This window comes from Salvelinus sp. IW2-2015, unplaced genomic scaffold (assembly GCF_002910315.2).
Source record: "Salvelinus sp. IW2-2015 unplaced genomic scaffold, ASM291031v2 Un_scaffold690, whole genome shotgun sequence".
Taxonomy (NCBI): domain Eukaryota; kingdom Metazoa; phylum Chordata; class Actinopteri; order Salmoniformes; family Salmonidae; genus Salvelinus; species Salvelinus sp. IW2-2015.
This window is the reverse complement of record NW_019942595.1, coordinates 125,101-135,586: the sequence shown is the minus strand read 5'-3', so window position 1 is coordinate 135,586 and position 10,486 is coordinate 125,101.

Here is a 10,486-nt window from a genome sequence, read left to right as displayed (position 1 = left end):
ATCCAGAAGGCGAGGTCAGTACAGGTGCATCAAAGCAGGGACCGAGAGACTGAAAAACAGCTTCTATCTCAAGGCCATCAGACTGTTAAACAGCCACCACTAACATTTAGTGGCCGCTGCCAACATACTGACTCAACTCCAGCCACTATAATAATGGGAATTGATGGAAATTATGTAAAAATGTATCACTAGCCACTTTAAACAATGCCACTTAATATAATGTTTACATACCCGACATTACTCATCTCATATGTATATGTATATACTGTACTCTATATCATCTACTGCATCTTGCCATCTTTATGTAATACATGTATCACTAGCCACTTTAAACTATGCCACTTTATGTTTACATACCCTACATTACTCATCTCATATGTATAGACTGTACACTATACCATCTACTGCATCTTGCCTATGCCGTTCTGTACCATCACTCATTCATATATCTTTATGTACATATTCTTTACATAACTTTACATAACTGTACATAAGTTATTTTTCCCCCCTCATCAATCTACATACAATATCCCATAATGAAAAAGCGAAAACAGGTTTTTAGAAATGTTTGCAACTGTAAAAAAATATATAAAAAAATAAGCTGAAATAGCTTATTTACATAAGTATTCAGACCCTTTGCGATGAGACTCGAAATTGAGCTCAGGTGCATCCTGTTTCCATTGATCATCCTTGAGATGTTTGTACAACTTGATTGGTGTCCACCTGTGGATTGGAGTCCACCTGTGAATCATGTAATAACCAAAAAAGTGTTAAACAAATCGAAATATATTATAGCCACACTTTGCCTTGATGACAGCTTTGCACACTCTTGGCATTCTCGCAAACAGCTTCACCTGGAATGCTTTCCAACAGTCTTGAAGGAGTTTCCACATATGCTGAGCACTTGTTGACTGCTTTTCCTTCACTCTGCGGTCCAACTCATCCCAAACCATCTCAATTGGGTTGAGGTCGGGTCATTGAGGAGGCCAGCAGGCCTGAACAGTCGATGTTGAGATGTGTCTGTTACTTGAACTCTGTGAAGTATTTATTTGGGCTGCAATTTCTGAGGCTGGTAACTCTAATGAACGTATCCTTTGCAGCAGAGGTAACTCTGGGTCTTCCTTTCCTGTGGTGGTCCTCATGAGAGCCAGTTTCATCATAGCGCTTTATGGTTTTTGCGACTGCACTTGAGGAAAATTTCAAAGTTCTTGAAATGTTCTGCATTGACTGACCTTCTTGTCTTAAAATAAGGATGGACTGTAATTTTTCTTTGCTTATTTGAGCTGTTCTTGCCATAATATGGATTTCAACTTTTACCAAATAGGACTATCTAGTGRATACCACCCCTACCTTGTCACAACACAACTGATTGCCTCAAATGCATTAAGGAAAGAAATTCCACAAATTAACTTTTAACAAGGCACACCTGTTAATTGAAATGCATTCCAGTTAACTACCTCATGAAGCTGGTTGAGAGAATGCCAAGCTGTCATCAAGGCAAAGGGTGGCTACTTTGGAAAATCTTTTTTAGTTACTACATGATTTATGTGTTATTTCATAGTTTTGATGTCTTCACTATTATTTTACAATGTAGAAAATAGTAAAAATAAAGAAAAAAAACACTGAATGAGTAGGTGTGTCCAAACTTTTGACTGTACTGTACATTTTAAGCTAAAACATTGCACATTAATTATACTTGTCACGATCGTCTTTATGTGGAAGAGAGGACCAAGACGCAGCGTGATATGAATACATCTTCTTTTAATAAAACAAAGACGAAAACAGAAGAACACTGATAAACTAATACAAAAACAACAAACGATCGTGAAGCTATACAAACTACGTGCACACATGCAACATAGACATAGACAATTACCCACAACCTGCCCAATGCCTATGGCTGGTGGTCTCTGATTGAGAACCAAACCAGGCAACCATAGACTTTCCTAAACACCTACACTGAACACAACCCCATACACTCTACAAAACCCCCTCTACAATACAAACACCCTAGACTAGACAAAAAACACATACATCCCCCATGTCACACCCTGACCTAACTAAAATAATAAAGAAAACAAAGATAACTAAGGCCAGGGCGTGACAATACTACAATGTTGGCATAGCCTAAATGAAAAACTTGGATAATTTTTTTGCCCTTTTGACCCACATTTGAAACTCATTGACAAAATAGGAAATCCAGAATATCAAAAGTGTGAGTTAAACACAAACATTAAGATCCCCGCAACAAAGCATACAATCTGTAATACTATGCTAACATTCATTTAGCCATTTTCATTCAACACCGAAGCTTGTCACAGTATAGTCATATCATTGACTGGTCCTGGCGTCGGAGAGGGGCCTGAGAGATTATCTCTAAACGTGTCCCACCAGTAGGTGGCAGTATAGAGAGTGGCCTAGGGGAATTGCCACAGGAAGGAGGTGTTGAGTGAGAGGGTTGGAAAGAATCACCTTCATAATAAAGTATTTGCAGGCTAACAATAAAATACAATTCCTAATGTGATGAGTACACTAAGCATAGGACAATACTCGGCAACAGTAGTCACTGTAGCCTAAAGTAAATTTTTACTTCTGTCTATACAGAAATAAATCAAATACTTCCACATACTTCACCAGAGACCATGATTTAGCCACAGAGCAGCATTAGCTTATTTTAAAGCTGTGAATTGGTTCAAATCACAAGCGTGTAGATCTATATACCTAGTTGGGAAGCCAGCAATTTGAGTAACTCTCGTGGCATTAGGCCTAGTTGATTATTGAGATGTGGCTGTTAGTGAAGATAATGTGTCTTGAATATAATTTGAAATGTTGAGACAAGAAGAAGGGGAGAGGAGTGTGACAAAGATATTGGTATGTCTCTCTCCAAAATATGCTCAGCTCTCCAGAATGCGCAGAGCTGTCTCCCGCCAATTCTTGCTCATTCATTGTTTTATTGTGTTAATTGTTTGCCTTTTGATTGTTTATTTTTAGACATTCCACATTATATATGTCACCAGTTGTAAATTCACCGTTAATTCCCATCATATCATTTGGTTGCAGTAGTGTCTGTTAATTTCTGTTAATGCATGGATTAATCAGGTCGACAGCCATTTACCATTCTCACAACCTGCTACACTTGTGAGAAACACATTTGGTTTATTTCATACCATCATTTACAAGTTTTGTCAATTTTTTCATTGTATTTTGTTTGGGACCTCCATGTGAGCAATGAGCATGTGTCTGGTTTCTCTGTCCTTTTATTGTTGACGGAGCATGCGTGCCTGAGCACACATAGATATAAACTAACTGTCCTTCTGCGCACAAATGTAGGTATGTGCCCATTTGGGGATTTGTCTGATTTCTGAGTGTCTTAACTCACCACCACAAAAAAGCTGAGCTTCTCAGTCATTTTTTCTTCACCTTTCCAACACTCTTCCCCCCCAATAATCACCAGGCCTCGGTGTGAAAGAGCAAAATGTCATGCTCTGAAGATCCCATACAGTCAGTGCCTTAAGAAAGTATTCATACCAATTGACTTTTTATACATTTTCTTGTGTTACAGCCTGAATTCAAAATGGATAAAATTAATTAAACATCTCACCCATCTACATACCATACTCCTTAATGACAAAGTGAAAACATATTTTAATAAATGTTTGCTAATTTATTGAAAATGAAATACAGAAATAGACTTCATGGCCAAAAGTATGTGGATACCTCTTCAAATTAGTGGACTCTGCTATTTCAGCCACACCCGTTGCTGACAGGTGTATAAAATAAACCACACAGTCATGCAATCTCCATAGACAAACATTGGCCCGTACCAAAGAGTTCAGTGACTTTCGACGTGGCACCYTCATAGGATGCCACCTTAGGTAGTCTAGTGGTTAGAGCGTTGGGCCATTAACCGAAAGGGTGCTGGATCGAATCCCCGAGCTGACAAGGTAAACATCTGTTGTTCTGCCCCTGAGCAAGGCAGTTAACCCACTGTTTCCCGGACGCCAAAGACTTGGATGTTGATTAAGGCAGCCCGCCGCACCTCTCTGATTCAGAGGGGTTGGGTTAAATGCGGAAGACATATTTCAGTTGAATYCATTCAGTTGTATAACTGACTAGGTAACAAGTCCGTTTGCAAATTGATGCCCTTGTCAACTGTAAGTTATGTTATTGTGAAGTGGAAACGTCTGCCCTGCTAGAGCTGCACCGGTCAACTGTAAGTGCGAAGTGGAGACATCTAGGAGCAACAACGGCTCAGCCGCAAAATGGTAGGCCACACAAGCTCACAGAACGGGACCGCCGAGTGAGGAAGCGCGTAGTGCGTAAAAATCATCTGTCCTTGATTGCAACACTACTGAGTTCCAAACTGCCTATGGTAACAACTTCAGCACAATAACTGTTCATCGGGATCTTCATGAAATTGATTTCCATGGCCGAGCAGCCGCACACAAGCCTAAGATCACCATGCGCAATGCCAAGCATCGGCTGGAGTAGTGTAAAGCTCGCCGCCATTGGACTCTGGAGCAGTGGAAACTTGTTCTCTGGAGTGATGAATTACGCTCTGGCAGTCCTGACGGACAAATCTGGGTTTGGCGGATACCAGGAGAATGCTACCTGCCCGAATGCATTGTGCCAACTGTAAAGTTAGGTGGAGGAGGAATAATGGTCTGGGTCTGTTTTTCATGGTTCGGGATAGGCCCCTTAGTTCCAGTGAAGGGAAATCTTAACTCTACAGCATACAATGACATTCTAGACAATTCTGTTCTTCCAACTTTTTGGCAACAGTTTGGGGAAGGCCCTTTCCTGTTTCAGCATGACAATGCCCCGTGCACAAAGCGAGGTCCATACCAAAATGGTTTGTCGAGATCAGTGTGGAAGAACTTGACTGGCCTGCACAGATCCCTGACCTCAACCCCATCGAACAGCTTTGGGATGAATTGGAATGTAGACTGCGAGCCAGGCCTTATTGCCCAACATCAGTGCCCAACCTCACTAATACTCTTGTGGCTGAGTGGAAGCAAGTCCCTGCAGCAATTTTTCAACATCTAGTGGAAAGCCTTCCCAGAAGTGTGGAGGCTGTTATAGCAGCAAAGGGGGGACCAACTCCATATTAAAGCCCATTATTTTGGAATGAGATGTCCGATGAGCAGGTGTCCACATACCTTTGGCCATGTAGTGTATCTCATTTTAAAATACTTCTAAATCTTTCAAATTGGTTGTTGATCATTGCTAGACAACCATTTCCAACTCTTGCCATAGATTTTCAAGCAGTTTTAAGTCAAAACTCTAACTCGCCCTCTCAGGAACATTCGCTGTCTTCTTGGTAAGAAACTCCAGTGTAGATATGGTCAATACGGGGGACCGTGTTGTGGGTGTTTCAGGGAAAAGGTGTACATTTGACCTCCATCATCTCAGATGTGACAATTGTTAATAAAATCTCTCAATTTCTGCCCATTTTTTTGCACGGTCTTGCAGGCCTTCTCATACAGCTGCAACTGTATATGCATTTGTAAATCAAGACCTTTTTTGAGTTGGGCTCTGGGATGGTGCAACTGTTGAGAATGTGAGCCTATGGTTGTGTGGGGGGAAAGGATTGAGTTTGTATGAGTGTGTGGGTGTATGTGCGTATCCCACAACTGTTGCGAAGGAGTAAAAGATGTTAGAGACAATAGAGGATGATTCACAACAATTGTTTGCTAATATAATAATTGCTTGTAGTAATGTAATTTTGGTAATGGCGAGACTGGTGAGAGGTAAAATCCTTTTCATAAATTGCCTATATTACTACAAAGATTAATAGCTAGTTATGGAAAATAAGAAACAGGATTCTTAAAATATATCTATATTTTTTTTGATGGCTATATATAATACAAATCGAGGTGAGAGCGATGGAAGTGCATTTGGCAGTTGATCTACTTCTGTTCTGTAAATGTGTGCTCTTTTCGAAGGATGGATCCCAGTATTTTCAGAGCTATGGGATACGAGGGAACGGGGGTGGCCTGCCGGGCATTGGGATGACAACCCAACTCGGGATGAGGAGGGCTTTTAGCGGGTGGAATAGTGGGGACCAATTGGAGGTTTACTTAGTAGCAGTGCAAATATCATGATACAGCTATATACACTCAATCATCATGTTACTTTTTAATGGTACATTTACAAACATATATTTTGATAAATAGAATTGAAAGTTGTGTCTCATTATGGTAAGTGGTGAAATAAGTATAGCCAGTTACAATTGTAATGGCCTAGCAGATAATAAGAAAAGACGATCAGTATTTACCTGGCTAAAAGAGAAGGAATATAATATCTATTGTTTACAGGAAACTCATTCAACAATTTGAGATGAAGTTTTGTGMAAAAAGGACTGGGGGGCAAAGTATATTTCTCCCTTGGGCAAAGAAATTCAAAAGGGGTGATGGTTTTAATTAACACAAATTTTGATCCAAATGTGCAAATTGTCCAAACAGATCATCAAGGTAGATGGATTATTTTAAATATGTTATTGGACAATAAACAGATATGGCTTATTAAGTCGCCATATATCCAATAATTCCAATATATCCATGACATTCATGATTTCCTTAAGTGCCTGATAGTTTGTAGTGTCATTTCCTTTCTGGTCCATAGAGGTATTTAAGACCGTATTAAAATCTCTCACCATAATAATAGAGTCTAGTGTTGCTTGTAGAGTTGATAAATTCTTATATATATTTTCAAAGAAGCTTGGATCATCATTATTTGGACCGTATAGGTTAACCTCTTTGGTACCCTGACCTAGTGAGATATACATGGCGGAGGCTTAATCAAGCTAGTCGACTTGACTACTTTCTTATGCCATTCTCTCTGGCACCAGAAGATTAAAAAGTGTTGATAGTGTTGGTCCGATCATCACACAATTGGCATATATATTACTCTTACAGAATTTCCACGTGGGCGAGGATATTGTAAATTTAATCAAAGCCTACTAGATGATAAGTTGTTTAGAACTAGGACAGAAGAATTTATAACTGACTTTTTCAGACATAACATAGGTACAGCAGATCCCCTTATTGTATGGGACAATTTTAAGTGTGCCTTTAGAGGCCATGCAATTCAGTACCCCTCTATAAAACAAAAGCAATTTAGATCAAAAGAGTCCATATTAACAAAGGAAATTGAAGGACTAACAGTACAGTTAGATAGCAATAAAAACTGTACCATAGAGGCACAGAATAAGTTAGAGGAAAAACAAAAAGAAATTAAGGAACTTATTCAAGAAAGATCCAGTGTAATATATTATAAAAATAAAGCAAACTGGATGGAACATGGGGAAAAATGCACATTTTTTTCCTACTTTTTCAATTTTCAATATAGAAATGCTACCAAAAAAAATGTTTTAAAACTTGTTACAAATGATGGAGTCACGCATGATTCACCGAATAATATTTTGAAAGGGGAAGTAATGTACTTTAAGAATATGTTTTCATTTCAGTCTCCTCCATCTCCACTAACTTAAACTAATTGTATGGAATTTTTTCCTAATAAGAATGTAAAATTAACATCTGTACAGAAAGACTCATGTGAAGGCCAAATTACAGAGGAGGAACTTCTTGATGCAATTGGGGCCTTTAAGGATGGGAAAACTCCAGGGCTGGATTGCAGACCAGTGGAAGTATACAATTAGCATACAATTTTATGTACTCAGAGGACCATTATTAGCATGTTTTAACCACTCCTTTATAAATGATAGATTATCAGACAGGCAACAACAAGGTCTGATATCATTATTACTGAAACAGGACCCAAGTGATATATATAAAGATCCAGTCCATTTAAAAAATTGGAGATGTCTTACACTTCAGTGTTGAGATGCAAAAATCCTAGCAAAATGCTTGGCGCATAGAATTAAAAAAGTATTGTCAGATATTATTCATCCTAATCAGACAGTTTTTTTTTACATGACGATACATTGGAGATAATATAAGACAAGTACTGGAAACAATAGAATACTATGAAATATCAGGGACACCAGGCCTGGTTTTCATAGCTGATTTTGAAAAGGCTTTTGATAAAGTACGACTGGAGTTTATATATAAATGCCTAGAATATTTCAATTTTGGGGAATCTCTTATAAAATGGGTTAAAGTTATGTATAGTAAGGTGTAAAATAGTAAATAATGGCTACATCTCAGAAAGTTTTAAACTATCTATAGGAGTAAAACAAGGTTGTCCACTATTGGCATATCTATTTATTATTGCCATCGAAATGTTAGCTGTTAAAATTAGATCAAACAATAATATTAAGGGATTAGAAATCCGTGGCTTAAAAACTAAGGTGTCATTGTACGCTGATGATTCATGTTTTCTTTTAAAACCACAATTAGAATCTCTCCACGGCCTCATAGAGGATCTAGATACTTTTGCTATCCTCTCTGGATTAAAACCAAATTACGATAAGTGTACTATATTACGTATTGGATCACAAAAAAATGCTAATTTTACATTATCATGTAGTTTACCAATTAAATGGTCTGACGGAGATGTGGACATACTCGGTATACAAATCCCAAAAGAAAGAAATGATCTCACTCCAATACATTTTTATAGAAAGTTAGCAAAAATAGATAAGATCTTGCTACCATGGTAAGGAAAATACCTGTCTATTTGTGGAAAAATCACCCTGATTAACTATTTAGTCATATCACAGTTTACCTATTTGCTTATGGTTTTGCCTATACCTAGTGACCTGCTACTCCAGTGTAGATTTGGCCTTGTGTTTTAGGATATTGTCCTGCTGAAAGTTGAATTAATCTCCCTGTGAATTAAAACTCCTCAGTCCTTAACAATTACAAGCATGGCCATAACATGTMGCAGCCACCACTATGCTTGAAAATATGGAGAGTGGTACTCAGTAATGTGTTGTATTGTATTTGCCCCAAACCTTGTATTCAGGACAAAAAGTTAATTGCTTTATCACATTTTTTACAGTATTGCTTTAGTGCCTTATTGTTTTGGAATATTTGTATTCTTCTTTTCAATCTGTCAGTTAGGTTAGTATTGTGGAGTAACTACAATGTTGGCCTCATGGTGAAATCCGTGAGCGGTTTCCTTCCTCTCCGGCAACTGAGTTAGGAAGGACGCCTGTATCTTTGTAGTGACTGGGTGTATTGATACAACATCCAAAATGTACAGCAGAGATGCTGTAATATGTTTTACAGTAAGGAAAATCATACTGTAAACTATATTACAGCATCACAGCTGTAAAGCAAAATTACAGTATTAAACTGGCAACTGTGGTGCCAGTATAACGCTGTAAATATGCAGGGAAATACCTACAGTAATATACCATTATTTTACAGTACTAAGCAGCATTGCAGGTTGTCTTTAAAAGACAGCTCCCTGAAATGTAATATTGTAAGAAAAACAATACGTGAAGAAATATACGTGAACATAACATGAATTTCACATGAAATGCACAATAACCACAAAGAACAACATTTGAAAAGAGCAACATTACAACTCCAGATAGCAGGGGAGAGAAAGAGAGACACAGTGATAAGAACATACTGGCCAATAATGTACTTCACCATACACAAACCAAAACATCAGAATAGGTCATTCTTGAAAATACAGGATTATGTAAGATTTTTTTTTATCTAAACAGATCAATGAAAAATAGGAAAACAACAATTGAACAGGGAGAAATTTTTACAAAAAACTATAACAAAAACTGCTTGCCTGCCTGTCTTTGAGAGAGAAACGAGAGAGAGATCGAGAGAGAAAGGGGCTGAGAGAGAAGGATGGATAGAGAAAAGCAAGCAGGGCTAGACTGGAGCCAGAGAAACACGCTACTGCAAGCCAACACAGGCTCCAGGATGGCGCAAGCAGATCATTTGCTGACCCAAGCCGCACGGAAGGATTTCTGAGAGAATGAGAGATGCAAACAAGTCTCGAATAAATCTCGGTGGCGTGCAGATTATCACTCCAATCTTTGAAACTCTGATCCTCCTTAGCTCTGATACGTCAACTAGGACAAACATGGACATAGAAAGAATAGAAAGATAGAGATTGCTACTATTACTATTACTATGACTACTACTACTATTACTATCACTACTACTATTACTATCACTACTACTATTACTATTACTATGACTACCACTATTACTATTACTATTACTATTACTACTACTATTACTACTACTATTACTATGACTACTACTACTATGACTACTACTATTACTATTACTATGACTACTACTACTACTATTACTATCACTACTACTATTACTATGACTACTACTACTATTACTATCACTACTACTATTACTATTACTATGACTATTACTATGACTATGACTACTACTATTACTATTACTATGACTACTACTATTACTACTACTACTATTACTATCACTACTACTATTACTATTACTATTACTATGACTACTACTATTACTACTACTACTATTACTATTACTATCACTACTACTATTACTACTACTATTAC